This window comes from Vicia villosa, linkage group LG7, assembly GCF_029867415.1.
Source record: "Vicia villosa cultivar HV-30 ecotype Madison, WI linkage group LG7, Vvil1.0, whole genome shotgun sequence".
Lineage (NCBI taxonomy): Eukaryota > Viridiplantae > Streptophyta > Magnoliopsida > Fabales > Fabaceae > Vicia > Vicia villosa.
The window spans coordinates 28,243,716-28,268,845 of record NC_081186.1 but is presented as its reverse complement, the minus strand read 5'-3'; positions in this window follow the sequence as shown (position 1 = coordinate 28,268,845).

Here is a 25,130-nt window from a genome sequence, read left to right as displayed (position 1 = left end):
CGGATTCTACACGAAATTTCCTTCGATTTGATATATTAATTCGTGTCAGGGAAGTTCTCGGTGAGGGAGATAAGCGGGTTTGAAGATTGGAGATTCTTGCTGAAAGTGATGAAAAGAGTCTTACGGGTTTGATGGAGAAGAAGGAGAAATGTCCGGATTCTTGGCTAAGGTAAGGGGGGACTCTTCTGGTTAATTTCTATTATGTGATTATGGGTAATAGGATGGATTAACGTATGATTCGATTCGATTGGGTATATTGGGATTTGATATTGTTAGGTATGTTATGATTTGGGATAATTGATGAATTTGTATAGATTGTTGGTTATTGATGTTTGTTTTGATGTATAATGATGTGTGATGAGAAATTTGATGTTTGTATGCTTGTATATGATGTCTGGAATTGTTTTTGGGTGAAAAGGGTATGAAATCGCAGGTCTGTCGCAGACCTGAGAATTGGTGAAATCGCAGGTCCGCTGAGCGGAGGGGGTCCGCTGAGCGGAGGTCCCAACGTAGTTTGCTTCTGTTGGGCGTCGCTAGAGGTCCGCTGAGCGAAGGTCCGAAGGATTCGTTTCTGTCGGGCTTCGCTGAGGGAATTTTGCTGTGTTGAATTTTTCTAAAACTTTAAAATAACGTATCTTTTGATCCGTGTATCCTTTCTTGGTGCCGTTTGGGGCATTGTGAAGAAAATTAAATATTTTCTATGATGAATTGGTGAGATGGGCGGTGACCCGAATTATTTTTAAAAGATTATTTAATTGCTTCGATAATATACATTGTGTGTATGTGGAATTGTGTAAACATGACAATGTTTTCGTGGGATGATGGAATGAACCGTTATTATTATTAATGTGATGATTATATGTTATATGTGGACATGTATGATTGAATGTAACATGGTGTGCATATACTTTTGAATGTGACAATGTGTTGATGCGGTGATAGATTTGTTGTGACTATTATCATGATTGTTGTGATAATATGACGGTGATGATTGAATGATATATTTGATGTAAATATATGTGAATAATTGAATGATTGTGCAGCGTGTACCTACTTATTCGGTGATGAAAATGGTGAGTAATGATGAGACGATGCGGTGCATCAGATCGGTGATGTTTTTAAGTATGGTATATGTGTACATTCATTCATATGCATTTGATGATGGATCCCGGTGATGTTTGGATCGTTGGTGGACATATTTCCCATTGTGCGGAAATTGTGTCGGTGGGCCGTATCTCGATGAGGCGTAGATCGGTTAGGTGGATTGATTCCACGGTTTATTGGTACCACATGCATAGTGTCAGTTGGTCATATGCATCCTTGTCATAACATGATTGAATTGAATTTCAGTGTTATGTTTGGTGTCGTATTTGTTGTAATTGTTGTATTTGTTGTGATTGATGAATGATCATTGAATATCTGAATATATGACAAATTGGGTGAATGATATATTATGATGTTTTGTTGCTTATGAATGCATAACATTGATTAATTGAGAATGAGACTCACCCTTACTTGTTGACATTTTTCAGATTTGAGAAGTAGCGACATGAGTGCTTGGTGAGGATGACTCGTAGAGTTTATCCGTTGTTTTGGGTCGTGTCGGTCATGCTCTGATCTTGTAACACTGGGGAACGATAGTTTTAGAGTTTTAAGAGATTACTCTATTTTATTTGGTGTTGGATTATATTTCCATTTGGTTGTATTGACGCTATTTCCCATTCCGCTGTGATAAATATAATTATGTTTTGGTAAATCGTTTCCTAATGAAGCATGACTTCGACCATAATTGGTTTATTTGTTTTTAATTAATTGTGGCACCCTTGTATCATGTTTTACTCTGATTTATTCCATTAATTTCCGTGGGGTTTAGAAGGGTGTTACAACATGTTTCCTCATATTTCATTATGATGTCAGATGCATTCATTAAAAATTGCATTACATCTTAGGTTCAAAAATTGTGTGTTTTATATTTAAGTCTATTCGATCACGTCGAAACGAATATTTCCAATCATCGTGTCTCTGGATAGAAGAAACTTAAATAGGGGAATCTGTTATACCCCAATTTTAGACCCTAAGATCATACATCATTCACATATCAATCATTAATTAAGAGCTCCATCTTGAAGCTTTGCTTTTGGTTCTGGGCTCACCTGATCTGTAAGGGGGATCATCAAGCACAAATGTTTATTTAGTTTGTATATGTTATACTAACCAAAATACCAAAAATATTGCTTTGTGCTTTCGTATCTTTGTTTTTTGTAGGTACCAAGTCAAAATATCCACTGGCATTTATGATGATTCCTGAAAAGCTTCTCCTGATCATCATTCATTTCTTGCCTTGTCAGCTTTACGCCACTGGCATTTACTGGATGTTTGTAACCATCCATCAGAAGATCCCATAGATCACCATCTAGACCAAGAAAGTAACTTTCCAGTTTATCTTTCCAGTATTCAAAGTTTTCACCATCAAATACCGGCGGTCTAGTATAACCATTGTTACCGTTGTGTTGCTCAGCAGAGCCAGATGTAGATGCAGGTGTAGACTTTTCACTTTCATCAACCATCTTTTACTGAAGCGTTTTTCTCTTCCTGAATCTTTTCTAAACACGGTTAAGTGCTTGCACCTTAGAACCGGCGCTCTGATGCCAATTGAAGGATAGAAAAACACTTAGAAAGGGGGGGTTTGAATAAGTGTAGTTTTAAAAAACTTGACAGATAAAAATAAATTGCACAGTTATTTTTATCCTGGTTCGTTGTTAACTAAACTACTCCAGTCCACCCCCGCAGAGATGATTTACCTCAACTGAGGATTTAATCCACTAATCGCACGGATTACAATGGTTTTCCACTTAGTCAGCAACTAAGTCTTCCAGAGTCTTCTGATCACACACTGATCACTCCAGGAACAACTGCTTAGATACCCTCTAAGACTTTTCTAGAGTATACTGATCCACACGATCACTCTAGTTACAACCTGCTTAGATAACCTCTAAGACTTCCTAGAGTATTCTGATCCACACGATCACTCTAGTTCCTTACAACTTAATGTAATCAATTCTAAGAGTATTACAATTGCTTCTTAAAAGCTATAATCACAAACTGTGATATTTCTCTTAACGTTTAAGCTTAATCTCACTAATATATTACAACAGCAATGTAGTGAGCTTTGATGAAGATGAAGATTCTGAGCTTTGATTTGAACAGCGTTTCAGCAAGTTGATATGAGTTGTTTTGGTGCAGAATCGTTAACCTTGCTTCTCATCAGAACTTCATATTTATAGGCGTTGGAGAAGATGACCGTTGAGTGCATTTAATGCTTTGCGTGTTCCGTACAGCATCGCATTTAATGTTATACGCTTTTGTCAACTACCTCGAGCCTTGTTCACGCTGTGTCTACTGACGTAGCCTATTATAGCTTTTAACGTTCCTTTTGTCAGTCAGCGTAGCTTGCCACTTGTACTTCCTTCTGATCTGATGTTTGTGAATACAACGTTTGAATATCATCAGAGTCAAACAGCTTGGTGCAAAGCATCTTCTGATCTTCTGACCTTGAAGTGCTTCTGAGCGTGATACCATCAGAACTTCAGTGCTTCTGTTCTCTAGTTCTTCTGATGCTTCCATAGACCCATGTTCTGATTCTGCTTCGACCATCTTCTGATGTCTTGCCAGACCATGTTCTGATGTTGCATGCTGAACCCTTGAGACAAAGCTTCTGAGCGCTGAATTATGCATACTCTTTATATATTTCCTGAAAAGGAAATTGCATTGGATTAGAGTACCATATTATCTTAAGCAAAATTCATATTATTGTTATCATCAAAACTAAGATAATTGATCAGAACAAATCTTGTTCTAACAATCTCCCCCTTTTTGATGATGACAAAAACATATATAAATGATATGAATTTGCGATCAGAAAGAGTAGACGGCAAAAGACAAATTACACAGCTATAGCATAAGCATATGAATATGTCTCCCCCTGAGATTAACAATCTCCCCCTGAGATAAATAATCTCCCTCTGAAATAAATACTCGAAGAACTTTAATAAAAGACTTCCCTGATTATTTCGGTAGAGACGATCACTTAAGCTTCTGTCTTCAGAGAATTCATAGCTTCTGACTTCTGCTTCCATTGGACAGCTTCAGAACTAGAATTTCTTTGGATCCCTAGAACACTCACAGCTTCTGATTCCTGCTTCCATCTAGGACAGCTTCAGAACTTGAATTTCTTTGATCTTCTGAACATTCACAGCTTCTGATTTCTGCTTCCATTTAGGACAGCTTCAGAGCTTGAATTTCTTTGATCTTCAGAACATTCACAGCTTCTGATTTCTGCTTCCATTTAGGACAGCTTCAGAACTTGAGTTTTCTGGACCTTTTAGAACATTCACAGCTTCTGATTTCTGCTTCCCTCGGATAGCTTCAGAGCTTGAATTTCTACCAACATCACTTCATGCTAGATTTGTATCAGAACATTGTTGAATGTACCAGAGCATCATCAGAGCATCTCTACATCCTGAAATGTTACAGAACAAAAACTAAACGACAAAAGTCAGCATGAACGAGTCAGAACATAAAATGTATATTAGAACACATTATATGTATCAGAGCCATATAGGCTAAAATAATGTATCAGAGCAAATAGAATTTTGTCAAAGCAAATAGACAAATATGGATCAAATTCTATTATCAGTGCTTCTGATTTATTCTTCTTTCTTGCTTCTGATTCCTGAAGCTTGACAGCACTCAGCTTGCTTCAGTTTCCATGAGTTTATTCTTTTTACAGAATAACACTTCTTATGGTTTTGCTTCTTGTGTTTGCTTTGAAGATTCTCTTCACTTCTTTATACCTGCAAAACACTTAAACCATATAGAACTTGCGGTTCTTGTTAGTAAATGTGTGGGAGCTTTACCCAGCAACTGATAGATTAATCAAATCATTTATCATTTATCTTCTCCCCCTTTTTGTCATAACATCAAAAAGAATATTTCAAAAGATTCAGATGAATAGAACGACAAATAAAATCGCTGAAATGTAAAAAACAAGAAACTTTTCATTGATAATCAAGCGATATTACATGAGATGATGTTTAACAAGCAGATGCAATAAGGAAAGGAAACTACTAAGACCAAAAACTAAGACCCTAGCGAAGACAAAATCTGTGCCAGCATGCCATGAAGGAGTGAGACGCATCATTGACTGCTTCTTGGGCTTCCAGGCGAGGGGTCAGGGAGACTTGGTTCTGATGCAGATCTTCCACAATCTTTATCAGAGACAACATTCTCAGCAGGTGAAGAGATTTCTTTGGAATGGGTTGAGGGAGAGGAAAGGTTAGATGAGGAGGAAGTTGAGTCTTGAAGGAAACAATATGAGGAAGAAGATGGAGATGATGGAGGGCTTTCACCAGGGGGTTGAAACACACGTCTAGAATAGTTTCCAGATAACATTGCTTCGAATGGATTCACCTTGAGAGGGTCATAGGTGATCTTTATCTTTTTGGGTTTGGAAGGAGATGTTTCAACAGCTTTTCTCTTTTTGTTTTGATCATTTTCATGGTTTCCTGGGCTTGATGAGGAGTTCATGATGGATTTGAAGATAATGAACAGCTAGGGTTTGATATGAAGGAAAACAAAGACAGAGTGTAAAAGAGAAAATATAAGAGGGAAGGAGAAGCGTTTGAAGAGTATTTAAAAGAAAACAAAATGAAACAAATGATGGATAGCATTTAATGTTACGTGACATGAGGAGAGATAATAAAGACAAATGAGGTGACTAGCACAGTTACCTATGGTCGGTGTCCCTTCAACTGCACGCGCGCTTATCCATGAATAGTAACGACAGGTTTACCATCCCGAGATAAAACGTTACAGCTGTTTGCTTTAAAAGAGGTTCTGAATCAACTTAGACAATGAAACGTTAGTAATAACCGAATCATAATTTCTAAAAGATTTCAATCAGAACTTCTGATTAGAAAATAATCCATTTTCATTTCAGAAGATACTCATACATAAGAACTTCTCATCTTCTCATTCTGGGCATAAATCCATACTGATGTTCTTCAGAATGAACTTAAACCTATCTTCAGCCAGGGGTTTTGTAAAGATATCAGCCCATTGATGGTCTGTATCCACAAAGTTTAAAGATATAACACCCTTCTGAACATAGTCCCTTATGAAATGATGTTTAATCTCAATATGTTTAGCTTTTGAATGAAGAATAGGATTCTTAGATAAACATATAGCAGAAGTATTATCACAGAATATAGGAATGTTACTCTCATATATCTGATAATCTTCTAACTGACTCTTCATCCAGAGCATCTGTGTACTACAACCAGCAGCAGCGACATATTCTGCTTCTGTTGTTGATAGAGCAATAGTTGCTTGCTTCTTGCTATACCAAGAGATCAAATGACTTCCAAGAAATTGGCAACTTCCTGAAGTACTTTTTCTTTCAATTCTGTCTCCAGCATAGTCAGCATCGCAGAATCCTACTAAGTTGTATTCTTTAGATTTTCTGTAAACTAAGCCAACATTAGTAGTACCTTTCAGATACCTTAGAATTCTCTTAACAGCAGTTAAATGAGATTCTCTAGGATCTGATTGGAATCTAGCACACAAACAAACACTGAACAGAATGTCAGGTCTAGAAGCAGTCAAATATAGAAGAGATCCAATCATACCTCTGTATAACTTCTGATCTACCTTCTTACTTACCTCATCCTTACCTAGGATGCATGTTGGATGCATAGGAGTTTTGGCTTCTTTACAGTCTAGAAGATTAAATTTCTTCAGAAGTTCCTTCACATACTTGGTTTGGTGAACATACGTTCCTTCTGATGTTTGTTTTATTTGTATTCCAAGAAAATACTTGAGTTATCCCATCATGCTCATTTCAAACTCAGCCTGCATAGACTCAGCAAACTCCTTTCCAAGTGTAGCATTAGATGTTCCAAAAATAATATCATCTACATATATTTGACAAATTAAAATATCCCTTTTAAAGGTTTTACAAAAGAGAGTAGTGTCCACTTTTCCTCTAGTGAAACCATTATCCAGAAGGAAAGAACTTAAGCGTTCATACCAAGCTCTGGGAGCCTGTTTCAATCCATACAATGATTTCTTTAGTTTAAAAACATGATTAGGAGACAGAGAGTCTTCAAAACCAGGAGGTTGATGGACATAAACTTCTTCATCTATATAACCATTTAAGAAGGCACTCTTAACATCCATCTGATAGAGAGTGATATTATGTTGAGTGGCAAATGAAATTAATAGACGAATAGATTCTAACCTGGCCACTGGTGCAAAGGTTTCTGTATAGTCAATCCCTTCTTGCTGACTATAACCCTGAGCCACCAGTCTGGCTTTGTTCCTTACCACTTCATCTTTCTCACTGAGCTTGTTTCCGAAGACCCATTTTGTACCGATTATATTGAATCCATCTGGTCTAGGAACAAGATCCCAAACATCATTCCTTGTAAACTGATTCAGTTCTTCTTGCATAGCAATTATCCAGTCTGGATCTTCTAGAGCATGATCAACAGAAGTTGGCTCGATCAAAGATACAAGACCTAATTGACAGTCTGCATTGTTCTTAAGGAATGCTCTTGTTCTGATTGGATCATCCTTCTTTCCAAGAATGACATCTTCTGAATGATCAGAGATGAGTCTGGATGATCTTCTGACAGATGGTTCTTCAGATATGCTTAGATTCTACAGAGGAGCTGATACTTGATCTTCAGATTCTTTGCTTCTGAGAAGCTCTGCTTCTGATGCGTTGCTTCTTGGCTCAGCAACTTCTGATATATCAATATCCCAATCTGCAAAATTATCAAACTGCTTTGGTTTTTCAGAACCAAGCTTATCATCAAACCTGATATTGATTGATTCTTCTACAATCAATGTTTCAGTATTGTATACTCTGTAGCCTTTTGAGCGTTCAGAATATCCAAGAAGGAAACATTTTTGTGCTTTGGAATCAAACTTACCAAGATGATCTTTAGTGTTCAGAATAAAGCATACACATCCAAAAGGATGGAAATATGAAATGTTGGGCTTTTTGTTCTTCCACAATTCATAAGGAGTCTTATTTAGAATAGGTCTGATAGAGATTCTATTCTGAATATAGCATGCAGTGTTTATTGCTTCTGCCCAGAAATGCTTAGCCATATTGGTTTCATTGATCATGGTTCTGGCCATTTCTTGCAGAGTCCTATTCTTTCGTTCTACAACTCCATTTTGCTGTGGAGTTCTAGGACAAGAGAAATCATGGGCAATACCATTTTCTTTGAAGAATTCTTCAAAGGATCTGTTCTCAAATTCACCACCATGATCACTTCTAACCTTTATGATTTTACACTCTTTTTCAGATTGAATCTGAATGCAGAAATCAAAGAACACTGAATGAGTCTCATCCTTGTGTTTCAAGAATTTTACCCACGTCCAGCGGCTATAATCATCTACGATGACTAATCCATATTTCTTCCCTCTGACAGATGCTGTTTTGACTGGGCCAAACAGATCAATGTGCAAGAGTTCTAATGGCCTTGAGGTAGAAACAACATTCTTGGACTTGAATGCAGGTTTGGAGAACTTGCCCTTCTGACATGCTTCACAAAGAGCATCTGATTTGAATTTCAGATTAGGGAGTCCTCTGACAAGATCCAGTTTGTTAATCTGAGAAATCTTTCTCAAACTAGCATGACCTAATCTTCTGTGCCAGACCCACTGCTCTTCAGAAACAGACATAAGACAAGTCACCTTCTGACTCATAAGATCTTGCAGATCTGTCTTATAAATGTTGTTCTTCCTCTTGCCTGTAAATAGGATTGAGCCATCTTTCTGATTTACAGCCTTGCAAGACTCTTGATTAAAGATTATATCATAACCATTGTCACTCAATTGACTGATAGATAAGAGGTTATGTGTTAATCCTTCTACAAGAAGTACATTAGAAATGGAAGGAGAGTTACCAGACTTTATAGTTCCAAAGCCAATTATCTTGCCCTTCTGATCTCCTCCAAACTTGACTTCTCCTCCAGACTTAAGCACCAGGTCTTGGAACATAGACCTTCTTCCTGTCATGTATCGTGAGCATCCAGAGTCCAGGTACCATGACATGTTGTGCTTTGTCCTTTTTGCAGTCAAGGATATCTGCAATAGGAATAATCTTATCCTTAGGTACCCACATCTTTTTGGGTCCTTTCTTGTTAGATTTTTTCAAGTTCTGATTGAACTTGGGTTTAACATTGTAAGCAATAGGAGGAACAACATGATAGTTTTTAATGTGAGTTTCATGATATTTCCTAGGTTGTGTCACATGCTTTTTGGTGTGTGTTATGTGAAAATTTTGAGCATGTGAAGTGTGCCTAATATCATGGGAGTGGCCATACTTGAACTGATCATACAATGGCTTGTATGTGAATTTCATTTCATCAACAGGTTCAAGTTTGTATGGGGTTTCACCCTCAAAACCAATGCCGACTCTTTTGTTTCCAGACACAGCATATATCATAGAAGCTAGCTGACTTCTGCCAATACTTCTAGATAAGAACTTCCTGAAACTTAAATCATATTCTTTCAGAATATGGTTTAGACTAGGAGTGGATTTTTCTGAATCAGAAGGAGATCCAACATTATTGGATAATTTTAAAAGTTTTTCTTTTAATTCAGAATTCTCCAACTCAAGCTTCTTTGTTTCAAATTCAAATAGCTTTTTCAGCTTTTTGTATTTGAGACTGATCTGAGACTTGAGTTCCAGAAGTTCAGTTAGACCGGAAACTAACTCATCTCTAGTAAGTTCAGAAAATACCTCTTCAGAATCTGATTCTGATGTAGATTTTGATCCGTCATCTTCTGTCGCCATCAGCGCACATTTGGCCTGCTCATCTTCAGAGTCAAAATCATCTTCTGACTCATCCCAGGTTGCCATAAGACCTTTCTTCTTATGAAACTTCTTCTTGGGATTTTCCTTCTGAAGATTTGGACATTCATTCTTGAAGTGTCCAGGCTCATTGCATTCATAGCACATGACCTTCTTCTTGTCAAATCTTCTGTCATCAGAAGATTCTCCACGTTCAAATTTCTTTGAACTTCTGAAGCCTCTGAACTTCCTTTGCTTGGTCTTCCAGAGTTGATTTAGCCTTCTGGAGATCAAGGACAGTTCATCTTCTTCTTCAGATTCTGATTCTTCAAGATCTTCTTCTCTAGCCTGAAAAGCGTTAGTGCATTTCTTGATATTTGATTTTAATGCAATAGACTTACCTTTCTTTTGAGGCTCATTTGCGTCCAGCTCTATTTCATGACTTCTCAAGGCACTGATAAGCTCTTCCAGAGAAACTTCATTCAGATTCTTTGCAATCTTGAATGCAGTCACCATAGGACCCCATCTTCTGGGTAAGCTTCTGATGATCTTCTTTACGTGATCAGCCTTGGTGTATCCCTTGTCAAGAACTCTCAATCCGGTAGTAAGAGTTTGAAATCTTGAAAACATCTTTTCAATGTCTTCATCATCCTCCATCTTGAAGGCTTCATACTTCTGGATTAAAGCGAGAGCTTTAGTCTCCTTGACTTGAGCATTTCCTTCATGAGTCATTTTCAAGGACTCATATATGTCATAGGCCGTTTCCCTGTTAGATATCTTCTCATACTCAGCATGAGAGATAGCATTCAGCAAAACAGTTCTGCATTTATGATGATTCCTGAAAAGCTTCTCCTGATCATCATTCATTTCTTGCCTTGTCAGCTTTACGCCACTGGCATTTACTGGATGTTTGTAACCATCCATCAGAAGATCCCATAGATCACCATCTAGACCAAGAAAGTAACTTTCCAGTTTATCTTTCCAGTATTCAAAGTTTTCACCATCAAATACCGGCGGTCTAGTATAACCATTGTTACCGTTGTGTTGCTCAGCAGAGCCAGATGTAGATGCAGGTGTAGACTTTTCACTTTCATCAACCATCTTTTACTGAAGCGTTTTTCTCTTCCTGAATCTTTTCTAAACACGGTTAAGTGCTTGCACCTTAGAACCGGCGCTCTGATGCCAATTGAAGGATAGAAAAACACTTAGAAAGGGGGGGTTTGAATAAGTGTAGTTTTAAAAAACTTGACAGATAAAAATAAATTGCACAGTTATTTTTATCCTGGTTCGTTGTTAACTAAACTACTCCAGTCCACCCCCGCAGAGATGATTTACCTCAACTGAGGATTTAATCCACTAATCGCACGGATTACAATGGTTTTCCACTTAGTCAGCAACTAAGTCTTCCAGAGTCTTCTGATCACACACTGATCACTCCAGGAACAACTGCTTAGATACCCTCTAAGACTTTTCTAGAGTATACTGATCCACACGATCACTCTAGTTACAACCTGCTTAGATAACCTCTAAGACTTCCTAGAGTATTCTGATCCACACGATCACTCTAGTTCCTTACAACTTAATGTAATCAATTCTAAGAGTATTACAATTGCTTCTTAAAAGCTATAATCACAAACTGTGATATTTCTCTTAACGTTTAAGCTTAATCTCACTAATATATTACAACAGCAATGTAGTGAGCTTTGATGAAGATGAAGATTCCGAGCTTTGATTTGAACAGCGTTTCAGCAAGTTGATATGAGTTGTTTTGGTGCAGAATCGTTAACCTTGCTTCTCATCAGAACTTCATATTTATAGGCGTTGGAGAAGATGACCGTTGAGTGCATTTAATGCTTTGCGTGTTCCGTACAGCATCGCATTTAATGTTATACGCTTTTGTCAACTACCTCGAGCCTTGTTCACGCTGTGTCTACTGACGTAGCCTATTATAGCTTTTAACGTTCCTTTTGTCAGTCAGCGTAGCTTGCCACTTGTACTTCCTTCTGATCTGATGTTTGTGAATACAACGTTTGAATATCATCAGAGTCAAACAGCTTGGTGCAAAGCATCTTCTGATCTTCTGACCTTGAAGTGCTTCTGAGCGTGATACCATCAGAACTTCAGTGCTTCTGTTCTCTAGTTCTTCTGATGCTTCCATAGACCCATGTTCTGATTCTGCTTCGACCATCTTCTGATGTCTTGCCAGACCATGTTCTGATGTTGCATGCTGAACCCTTGAGACAAAGCTTCTGAGCGCTGAATTATGCATACTCTTTATATATTTCCTGAAAAGGAAATTGCATTGGATTAGAGTACCATATTATCTTAAGCAAAATTCAAAATTATTGTTATCATCAAAACTAAGATAATTGATCAGAACAAATCTTGTTCTAACAAATTTCATTTACAAAACCTAACTCCAAACCACCACCAATCCCAAGCCTAAATCCTATAAATAGAGGCCTCTACATTTTCATTCAACAAACATGAAAAGCCAAAGAAACTCTTGCATTTTCTCTCCCCATCTCTCCCCAAATTACACAAAGCTCTCTTATTCCAGAAAAAGTTTGTGAGCTCTATATTTAACCTCACTAACTTTGAGCTAAACCTTCATCAAAACACTATCTCTTCATTAATTGTGAGTAGATTCAAGCTTTGGTGTTGTGTTCTTGAAGAAGATTCAAAGTTTGTGAAAGAATTGGTAAATCTCTAGATACATTCCATATTCCAAGATGTGATCCATTATTGTTTGTGTGTGATGCAACTTTGGTGCTACATTGATGCTATTTGATGATATTTTGATGGTGTTTTCGCGCACAAGTTGATCCAAGATCACAAGGTGTTTGGTTTTATGTTTAAACAAGTTTTCTCCCTTTGATTGCTGTTTTTTTCAAAAAATTGCACAGTGCAATCGATTGCTCTCTTCATGCAATCGATTGCACAACTGTGTTTATGCACAGATTTTGAAAACTGAAGAAGGCGTAATCGATTGCACGCTGACAGAATGTGTTTTTTGCCTTTTTGACCTTGTTTTTTGTATCTTTCTTCCTCTACTTCATTAATATCATTTGATCTAGGATGTTGAAGGTTTGAAAGAGCCAAATCCATAATATTAGATGAATGATATTAATGATAGTTTGAGTGATTTTATTTTAATGTATCTTTATCTTTTTTCTTCTTATTTTTATTCTTATCGATGAAAGTCTTCAATATCTTGAGAATTCTTATAGATTCTTGATAAAGACGAGATCGCTACCAATTTTCTTTTCGTGCAGTATTGCTTTCGGAGAACGATCTATATATCGTTTCTATCACATGCATTAGCACATAAATTGTTGACCGACCTCGTCGTAGGGTGACTTCTACATAAGTCACTTGGTGATCTGCTTAACACAGCGCAACATTGTCCCTAAATCGAAAAAGATCCAATATGGCAGAGATTGTATGCGGTTGATTTAAGACTTATGGAAGTTTATCGTGTAGTCGCTATGATTTTATCAAGATTCTGATAAACTTTCATTAAATTTAAATTTGAGATCATCATTCACTCACCATCGATCTTCATTACTAACATTTGGATGATATACTTGACAAGTTTCAAGATGGTCATCTTACTAACAATTAACAATTGACTTTAATTTTGCCACTTTATTATACTGTTCTTTATATTTGCAATTTATGCTTTCTTTTATTTTCGCCTTTATCATTCATCATGTTTATGTCTTTGCTATTTTCCCTTTGTCCATTAGGACGTTTGTTTATGTTTCCGTTATTTTCCTTTTGTCCATTTGGACCATACTCTATTTTTACACTAAAACATTCATAAACAACTTAAAAAAATAAAAAAACACTTAAGGCTCTATGAACTATTGGTTACTATCCCGAGCATTTCGGAGACCCGGACTTTTGGACTTAGTACCTCTGGACCCTGTTATTCTACTGTTACTCTATTTGTTATTCTGTCTGGCGTTGGGTTGTTGTCTATTTGTGTGTGCAGGTATTTCCTCGAAAGTCCTTGATGGTTAATTCAAAGGCATTGAGATAAGGATTTCGCCTATACATAACCGTTACTCTGCCTAATTTTCATCAGAATTTTATATTGTGTTCCAAAGATTTGGTGCAAGTGGTTCTAAAGATAATATGTTCATTCGTATCCCCAATTGGTAATGTGTTGGTTTAGTGTTAGTAGTTCAAAGGATGGGAAATCTACCTTGACTCTCAATGTCAAGTGTTGGCTTCTTATTTTGGTCAGATCGTTCTTTCCTTAACCTTTTATTTTATGCTCTAGGATAATCCCTTCATCTCCTCCCCCTTCTTAGATTTTCAAAATCTTCTCCCTTTTTCCAAAATCTTCTTATGTTTGCAAATTATTTTAAAAATCTTTATTTAAAAATATCTTTTGCCCTTGTTGGCATTTCTTTCAAAGTTTAGACACGATTTATTGTTATAGTGAGTTGTGATACCCCAAGATTTTGTTATTTATTGATATGATGGAATCTTTTCCACTTGAAAGAGCTAGTGGCATACTTGTTGATTTTATCGAAGTTAGAGCCTTTCTCTCATTTGTGATGCAAAGAATCCATCTGTTCTCATGTATAAAATCAATGGCTGAGTATTCTCCCCAACGACGATAAAGTGTTTATCCCTTTTAAAAACCTTTTCCCTTTTAAGTGGAACTACATTAGCTCTGACTTCTCCATTGCACCGAGGAGGTATGTAGGCACAAGATGTAATGTCTTTCCGAGCTTATTTTAAAATCAAACAAACCCTTTTTTTCGTACACGATATCTTTTAATAAACACAGATTTTCAAAAAGGTTCCTGTGGAGTACCACAGATATGAAGGGTGCTTAAAACCTTCCCCTTGTATAATCAACATCCGTAACTAAGATCTCTCTTTTTGTTTTAAAAACAAACTTTGGGTTTTATTTCATTCTTTTCCCATTTCATTTGGAAATAATAAAGCACGGTGGCGACTTTCACTACAATAACGAGTCAAGTCTAATCCACTGGTTTTGATCTCATATTTTCCTCGCTACACCTATGAAACATCTCTTCACCATGGGCTCTCATGAGAGGACAAAATAACAGTGTAAATTTCTACTTCGGAATGCGAACAACAGTTGAAACTTCTACAACCGTCTAATAGTGGCGGACTGCATTATGCACTAAGTATTTTGGCATATTCGTCTTGGATTTGTTTTTTCCTTTTGATGGAAAGGGACTGGTAGATCTTGGCTTATCAATCCTTTTCTTTGCAACACTGAGACGATTTTCTTCTGTTTCAACAGATCGAGGTGTGTGAGCATACACGTTTTCTGATAGTGTATGTCTGATCTTTTTGGGAGGAAAATTCCAATCTTCTAAATGGAGAGACTCATTGTCGGAGACATTTTCGAGATCATCCTATGTATTTTTGTCTTGGTCTTCTCCAAAGATGGCGTTGACCTGAGAGTATATATACTCCCACTCAATGGCCCTGGAGGGTGACTTAGGGATATAATCCTCAGTGGTGATTTCAACAGACTGAGATGAACAGAAAGGCTTGTATATCTCTTTCGGTTAAGTGAAATGCTCGTAATGATCATTCCATGCAGTTGGGAGAATGTCTTCAATGGAAATATGTGAACTCTGAGGAGAAATGTACTTCACTAGAAAGTCGAACTTTCCGCTTGGGTCTCTCAATGTATCCCAGGTTTCTTCAGGGATAGGAGGAATTTCCTTTAGTGAAATCTAATGTTGCTCAGTAGCGAGGTTTTTGAAAACCTTATCGTTACTTGGCAGAATCTTGAGAGACGTATCCTGTGAAGGATAGAAAAACACTTAGAAAGGGGGGGTTTGAATAAGTGTAGTTTTAAAAAACTTGACAGATAAAAATAAATTGCACAGTTATTTTTATCCTGGTTCGTTGTTAACTAAACTACTCCAGTCCACCCCCGCAGAGATGATTTACCTCAACTGAGGATTTAATCCACTAATCGCACGGATTACAATGGTTTTCCACTTAGTCAGCAACTAAGTCTTCCAGAGTCTTCTGATCACACACTGATCACTCCAGGAACAACTGCTTAGATACCCTCTAAGACTTTTCTAGAGTATACTGATCCACACGATCACTCTAGTTACAACCTGCTTAGATAACCTCTAAGACTTCCTAGAGTATTCTGATCCACACGATCACTCTAGTTCCTTACAACTTAATGTAATCAATTCTAAGAGTATTACAATTGCTTCTTAAAAGCTATAATCACAAACTGTGATATTTCTCTTAACGTTTAAGCTTAATCTCACTAATATATTACAACAACAATGTAGTGAGCTTTGATGAAGATGAAGATTCTGAGCTTTGATTTGAACAGCGTTTCAGCAAGTTGATATGAGTTGTTTTGGTGCAGAATCGTTAACCTTGCTTCTCATCAGAACTTCATATTTATAGGCGTTGGAGAAGATGACCGTTGAGTGCATTTAATGCTTTGCGTGTTCCGTACAGCATCGCATTTAATGTTATACGCTTTTGTCAACTACCTCGAGCCTTGTTCACGCTGTGTCTACTGACGTAGCCTATTATAGCTTTTAACGTTCCTTTTGTCAGTCAGCGTAGCTTGCCACTTGTACTTCCTTCTGATCTGATGTTTGTGAATACAACGTTTGAATATCATCAGAGTCAAACAGCTTGGTGCAAAGCATCTTCTGATCTTGTGACCTTGAAGTGCTTCTGAGCGTGATACCATCAGAACTTCAGTGCTTCTGTTCTCTAGTTCTTCTGATGCTTCCATAGACCCATGTTCTGATTCTGCTTCGACCATCTTCTGATGTCTTGCCAGACCATGTTCTGATGTTGCATGCTGAACCCTTGAGACAAAGCTTCTGAGCGCTGAATTATGCATACTCTTTATATATTTCCTGAAAAGGAAATTGCATTGGATTAGAGTACCATATTATCTTAAGCAAAATTCATATTATTGTTATCATCAAAACTAAGATAATTGATCAGAACAAATCTTGTTCTAACAATCTCCCCCTTTTTGATGATGACAAAAACATATATAAATGATATGAATTTGCGATCAGAAAGAGTAGACGGCAAAAGACAAATTACACAGCTATAGCATAAGCATATGAATATGTCTCCCCCTGAGATTAACAATCTCCCCCTGAGATAAATAATCTCCCCCTGAAATAAATACTCGAAGAACTTTAATAAAAGACTTCCCTGATTATTTCGGTAGAGACGATCACATAAGCTTCTGTCTTCAGAGAATTCATAGCTTCTGACTTCTGCTTCCATTGGACAGCTTCAGAACTAGAATTTCTTTGGATCCCTAGAACACTCACAGCTTCTGATTCCTGCTTCCATCTAGGACAGCTTCAGAACTTGAATTTCTTTGATCTTCTGAACATTCACAGCTTCTGATTTCTGCTTCCATTTAGGACAACTTCAGAGCTTGAATTTCTTTGATCTTCAGAACATTCACAGCTTCTGATTTCTGCTTCCATTTAGGACAGCTTCAGAACTTGAGTTTTCTGGACCTTTTAGAACATTCACAGCTTCTGATTTCTGCTTCCCTCGGATAGCTTCAGAGCTTGAATTTCTACCAACATCACTTCATGCTAGATTTGTATCAGAACATTGTTGAATGTACCAGAGCATCATCAGAGCATCTCTACATCCTGAAATGTTACAGAACAAAAACTAAACGACAAAAGTCAGCATGAACGAGTCAGAACATAAAATGTATATTAGAACACATTATATGTATCAGAGCCATATAGGCTAAAATAATGTATCAGAGCAAATAGAATTTTGTCAAAGCAAATAGACAAATATGGATCAAATTCTATTATCAGTGCTTCTGATTTATTCTTCTTTCTTGCTTCTGATTCCTGAAGCTTGACAGCACTCAGCTTGCTTCAGTTTCCATGAGTTTATTCTTTTTACAGAATAACACTTCTTATGGTTTTGCTTGTTGTGTTTGCTTTGAAGATTCTCTTCACTTCTTTATACCTGCAAAACACTTAAACCATATAGAACTTGCAGTTCTTGTTAGTAAATGTGTGGGAGCTTTACCCAGCAACTGATAGATTAATTAAATCATTTATCATTTATCTTCTCCCCCTTTTTGTCATAACATCAAAAAGAATATTTCAAAAGATTCAGATGAATAAAACGACAAATAAAATCGCTGAAATGTAAAAAACAAGAAACTTTTCATTGATAATCAAGCGATATTACATGAGATGATGTTTAACAAGCAGATGCAATAAGGAAAGGAAACTACTAAGACCAAAAACTAAGATCCTAGCCTACGCAAAATCCGCGCCAGAACATCATGAATCCCGTCAGTGCTTGTAGCTTGCCTTGCCATGAAGGAGCGAAACTCAGCATTGGCTACTTCTTGCGCGTCCAAACGAGAAGCCAGCATAGCTTGATTCTGATGAAGAGTTTCCAAGGTCTCCATCAGAGCTGAGGTTTCACCAGAAGAAGAGGCACCAGTATTTCTGCCAAAAGGGACAGCAATCTCAGCCGGGTGATCTTCTGGAAGATCTTCAGCTTGTGCATCTTCCATTTCCTCATCTGAGTCTGACTCAGAATTAGCCTTAGCATATTCTGGTTCAGGCAGCTCAGAGGTTCCAGCTTCCAACGCTTGAAGAATAGCTGCAAGGTTTGTTGGAGGAGTAGGACCAGCAACTTCAGCAGGATAAACCACTACTGGAAAGACCATGTGAGGTGCTTTTTCAGAAGGGTTCATTCTGAACCAGTTAAACAGCCACTGAAAATCTCCAGTCAGCACTGGAAACCATGGTTTCCACACCACGATGTCTCTGCAGAGATTTTCTTCTTCCAACTCATCTGCAGGTATCTTCTTCTCAAGAACACTTCTGTTCCTGATGAGATGGTGATAGCTGCTTTCACCAGCTTCCAACCGAAGACTACGAATACCAGGAGCTTCAGACATGATCCTTCTCTGAGTGTCTGTAGCCCTATCCAGAAAATCCTGACGAAAGGTATTCCAAAGGTTGCTTGTAGCATACTCATCCAAATGGTTAAGGTGAGCAGCACCCAGAATCTCCAACCAGCCATTTACATCAGAATGTAACAGCTCCAGATATGATTGAGTGGTAGGGGTTGGAGGGTTGACAGTGAACCTGATGGATGGGTTGAAGGAGAGGAGATATCAGATGGTGAAGAAGGTGGTTCCGAGAGGATGAATGAGGAGGAAGAGGTGGTGGAGGTCTTTGAAGAGGAAGTGATCCTTACTCTTTTTGGTTTGGTTTCTGGTTCAGCAGTTGCCTTTCTCTTTTGTTTCCGATCATTATCTTGATTCCCAGAGCTTGACGATGGATTCATGATGAAGTTGCAGATATTGGAAACTGCTAGGGTTTATGATATGAATGTAAAGAGAGAGACGAAAAAGAAACTGAATGCAAAGTGAGAGAAATATAAGAGGGAAAAGAAACGTTTGAAGAATATAAAAAGAAAACTGAAAGAGAGTAAATGATGAAAAGCATTTAATGTTACGTGACGTGAGGAGAGATAATAAAGACAAATGAGGTGACTTGGCACAGTTACCTATGGTCGGCGTCCCCTCAACTGCACGCACGCTTGTCCAGGAATAGTGAACACGTGTTTACCATCTGGATAGCCAGTTACAGCTGTTTTGCTTTTAAAGAGATTCTGAATCAACTTAGACAATGAAACGTTAGTAATAACAGAATCACAATTTCTAATAGATTTCAATCAGAACTTCTTAAAAAAAATTTTCATTTCAGAAGATAGTCATACATAAGAACTTCTCATCTTCTCATTCTGGGCTTGTTTCTAAAGACCCATTTTGTACCTATTATATTGAATCCATCTGGTCTAGGAACAAGATCCCAAACGTCATTCCTTGTAAACTGATTCAGTTCTTCTTGCATAGAAATTATCCAGTCTGGATCTTCTAGAGCATGATTAACAGAAGTTGGCTCGATCAGAGATACAAGACCTAATTGACAGTCTGCATTGTTCTTAAGGAATGCTCTTGTTCTGATTGGATCATCCTTCTTTCCAAGAATGACATCTTCTGAATGATCAGAAATGAGTCTGGATGATCTTCTGACAGGTGGTTCTTCAGAAATGCTTAGATTCTCCAGAGAAGCTGATACTTGATCTTCAGATTCTTTGCTTCTGTGAAGCTCTGCTTCTGATGCGTTGCTTCTTGGCTCAGCAACTTCTGATATATCAATATCCCAATCTGCAAAATTATCAAACTGCTTTGGTTTTTCAGAACCAAGCTTATCATCAAACCTGATATTGATTGATTCTTCTACAATCAATGTTTCAGTATTGTATACTCTGTAGCCTTTTGAGCGTTCAGAATATCCAAGAAGGAAACATTTTTGTGCTTTGGAATCAAACTTACCAAGATGATCTTTAGTGTTCAGAATAAAGCATACACATCCAAAAGGATGGAAATATGAAATGTTGGGCTTTTTGTTCTTCCACAATTCATAAGGAGTCTTATTTAGAATAGGTCTGATAGAGATTCTATTCTGAATATAGCATGCAGTGTTTATTGCTTCTGCCCAGAAATGCTTAGCCATATTGGTTTCATTGATCATGGTTCTGGCCATTTCTTGCAGAGTCCTATTCTTTCGTTCTACAACTCCATTTTGCTGTGGAGTTCTAGGACAAGAGAAATCATGGGCAATACCATTTTCTTTGAAGAATTCTTCAAAGGATCTGTTCTCAAATTCACCACCATGATCACTTCTAACCTTTATGATTTTACACTCTATTTCAGATTGAATCTGAATGCAGAAATCAAAGAACACTGAATGAGTCTCATCCTTGTGTTTCAAGAATTTTACCCACGTCCAGCGGCTATAATCATCTACGATGACTAATCCATATTTCTTCCCTCTGACAGATGCTGTTTTGACTGGGCCAAACAGATCAATGTGCAAGAGTTCTAATGGCCTTGAGGTAGAAACAACATTCTTGGACTTGAATGCAGGTTTGGAGAACTTGCCCTTCTGACATGCTTCACAAAGAGCATCTGATTTGAATTTCAGATTAGGGAGTCCTCTGACAAGATCCAGTTTGTTAATCTGAGAAATCTTTCTCAAACTAGCATGACCTAATCTTCTGTGCCAGACCCACTGCTCTTCAGAAACAGACATAAGACAAGTCACCTTCTGACTCATAAGATCTTGCAGATCTGTCTTATAAATGTTGTTCTTCCTCTTGCCTGTAAATAGGATTGAGCCATCTTTCTGATTTACAGCCTTGCAAGACTCTTGATTAAAGATTATATCATAACCATTGTCACTCAATTGACTGATAGATAAGAGGTTATGTGTTAATCCTTCTACAAGAAGTACATTAGAAATGGAAGGAGAGTTACCAGATTTTATAGTTCCAGAGCCAATTATCTTGACCTTCTGATCTCCTCCAAACTTGACTTCTCCTCCAGACTTAAGCACCAGGTCTTGGAACATAGACCTTCTTCCTGTCATGTGTCGTGAGCATCCAGAGTCCAGGTACCATGACATGTTGTGCTTTGTCCTTTTTGCAGTCAAGGATATCTGCAATAGGAATAATCTTATCCTTAGGTACCGACATCTTTTTGGGTCCTTTCTTGTTAGATTTTTTCAAGTTCTGATTGAACTTGGGTTTAACATTGTAAGCAATAGGAGGAACAGCATGATAGTTTTTAATGTGAGTTTCATGATATTTCCTAGGTTGTGTCACATGCTTTTTGGTGTGTGTTATGTGAAAATTTTGAGCATGTGATGTGTGCCTAATATCATGGGAGTGACCATACTTGAACTGATCATACAATGGCTTGTATGTGAATTTCATTTCATCAACAGGTTCAAGTTTGTATGGGGTTTCACCCTCAAAACCAATGCCGACTCTTTTGTTTCCAGACACAGCATATATCATAGAAGCTAGCTGACTTCTGCCAATACTTCTAGATAAGAACTTCCTGAAACTTAAATCATATTCTTTCAGAATATGGTTTAGACTAGGAGTGGATTTTTCTGAATCAGAAGGAGATCCAACATTATTGGATAATTTTAAAAGTTTTTCTTTTAATTCAGAATTCTCCAACTCAAGCTTCTTTGTTTCAAATTCAAATAGCTTTTTCAGCTTTTTGTATTTGAGACTGATCTGAGACTTGAGTTCCAGAAGTTCAGTTAGACCGGAAACTAACTCATCTCTAGTAAGTTCAGAAAATACCTCTTCAGAATCTGATTCTGATGTAGATTCTGATCCGTCATCTTCTGTCGCCATCAGCGCACATTTGGCCTGCTCATCTTCAGAGTCTGAATCATCTTCTGACTCATCCCAGGTTGCCATAAGACCTTTCTTCTTATGAAACTTCTTCTTGGGATTTTCCTTCTGAAGATTTGGACATTCATTCTTGAAGTGTCCAGGCTCATTGCATTCATAGCACATGACCTTCTTCTTGTCAAATCTTCTGTCATCAGAAGATTCTCCACGTTCAAATTTCTTTGAACTTCTGAAGCCTCTGAACTTCCTTTGCTTGGTCTTCCAGAGTTGATTTAGCCTTCTGGAGATCAAGGACAGTTCATCTTCTTCTTCAGATTCTGATTCTTCAGGATCTTCTTCTCTAGCCCGAAAAGCGTTAGTGCATTTCTTGATATTTGATTTTAATGCAATAGACTTACCTTTCTTTTGAGGCTCATTTGCGTCCAGCTCTATTTCATGACTTCTCAAGGCACTGATAAGCTCTTCCAGAGAAACTTCATTCAGATTCTTTGCAATCTTGAATGCAGTCACCATAGGACCCCATCTTCTGGGTAAGCTTCTGATGATCTTCTTTACGTGATCAGCCTTGGTGTATCCCTTGTCAAGAACTCTCAATCCGGCAGTAAGAGTTTGAAATCTTGAAAACATCTTTTCAATGTCTTCATCATCCTCCATCTTGAAGGCTTCATACTTCTGGATTAAAGCGAGAGCTTTAGTCTCCTTGACTTGAGCATTTCCTTCATGAGTCATTTTCAAGGACTCATATATGTCATAGGCCGTTTCCCTGTTAGATATCTTCTCATACTCAGCATGAGAGATAGCATTCAGCAAAACAGTTCTGCATTTATGATGATTCCTGAAAAGCTTCTTCTGATCATCATTCATTTCTTGCCTTGTCAGCTTTACGCCACTGGCATTTACTGGATGTTTGTAACCATCCATCAGAAGATCCCATAGATCACCATCTAGACCAAGAAAGTAACTTTCCAGTTTATCTTTCCGGTATTCAAAGTTTTCACCATCAAATACCGGCGGTCTAGTATAACCATTGTTACCGTTGTGTTGCTCAGCAGAGCCAGATGTAGATGCAGGTGTAGACTTTACACTTTCATCAACCATCTTTTACTGAAGCGTTTTTCTCTTCCTGAATCTTTTCTAAACACGGTTAAGTGCTTGCACCTTAGAACCAGGCTCTGATACCAATTGAAGGATAGAAAAACACTTAGAAAGGGGGGGTTTGAATAAGTGTAGTTTTAAAAAACTTGACAGATAAAAATAAATTGCACAGTTATTTTTATCCTGGTTCGTTGTTAACTAAACTACTCCAGTCCACCCCCGCAGAGATGATTTACCTCAACTGAGGATTTAATCCACTAATCGCACGGATTACAATGGTTTTCCACTTAGTCAGCAACTAAGTCTTCCAGAGTCTTCTGATCACACACTGATCACTCCAGGAACAACTGCTTAGATACCCTCTAAGACTTTTCTAGAGTATACTGATCCACACGATCACTCTAGTTACAACCTGCTTAGATAACCTCTAAGACTTCCTAGAGTATTCTGATCCACACGATCACTCTAGTTCCTTACAACTTAATGTAATCAATTCTAAGAGTATTACAATTGCTTCTTAAAAGCTATAATCACAAACTGTGATATTTCTCTTAACGTTTAAGCTTAATCTCACTAATATATTACAACAGCAATGTAGTGAGCTTTGATGAAGATGAAGATTCTGAGCTTTGATTTGAACAGCGTTTCAGCAAGTTGATATGAGTTGTTTTGGTGCAGAATCGTTAACCTTGCTTCTCATCAGAACTTCATATTTATAGGCGTTGGAGAAGATGACCGTTGAGGGCATTTAATGCTTTGCGTGTTCCGTACAGCATCGCATTTAATGTTATACGCTTTTGTCAACTACCTCGAGCCTTGTTCACGCTGTGTCTACTGACGTAGCCTATTATAGCTTTTAACGTTCCTTTTGTCAGTCAGCGTAGCTTGCCACTTGTACTTCCTTCTGATCTGATGTTTGTGAATACAACGTTTGAATATCATCAGAGTCAAACAGCTTGGTGCAAAGCATCTTCTGATCTTCTGACCTTGAAGTGCTTCTGAGCGTGATACCATCAGAACTTCAGTGCTTCTGTTCTCTAGTTCTTCTGATGCTTCCATAGACCCATGTTCTGATTCTGCTTCGACCATCTTCTGATGTCTTGCCAGACCATGTTCTGATGTTGCATGCTGAACCCTTGAGACAAAGCTTCTGAGCGCTGAATTATGCATACTCTTTATATATTTCCTGAAAAGGAAATTGCATTGGATTAGAGTACCATATTATCTTAAGCAAAATTCATATTATTGTTATCATCAAAACTAAGATAATTGATCAGAACAAATCTTGTTCTAACATCCTGATCTGTTGAGGTAAGACATCCATTCCTCTTTGAGACTTTCGCCAGTGTTTTCAGTACTAACGATATTTACTGTTTGTTGAAGAGGGTGAAGAAAACCTCCGCCACGGAATGTTTCCTCAATTGGACGAAAGGTCTCGTCTTTGTGAGCAGGTTTTGATGATATTGGAGAAAAACCAATTCCTGTTATATTTTTGTTATCGGTAGGAATCTCAATCTGTTCCCAACCGCTGGTGTTGCCACCCTTCATCACTTGGATTGCATCTTTGTAGGACAAAATAGACACTACTTTCTCCTTACTATTTTCCTTATCCAAGGAAAGTGTCTGGAATTTTGTTCGGACAACTTCTTCTGCTTCTTTGTGTGAGAATGATGATAGATTGCTGATAACTAAAGTTCGTTCGCCATATACCATCACCAGTTTGTTATTTTGCATGAATTTCAGTTTCTGATGAAGTGTTGAAGTGACTGCCCATGCTTCATGAATCCACGGGCATCCTAACAGAAAATTGTATACAGCTTGAATATCCATCACTTAGAATGCAATTTTGAAAGTATGAGGTCCAATGGTTATGGGAAGATCCACTTCT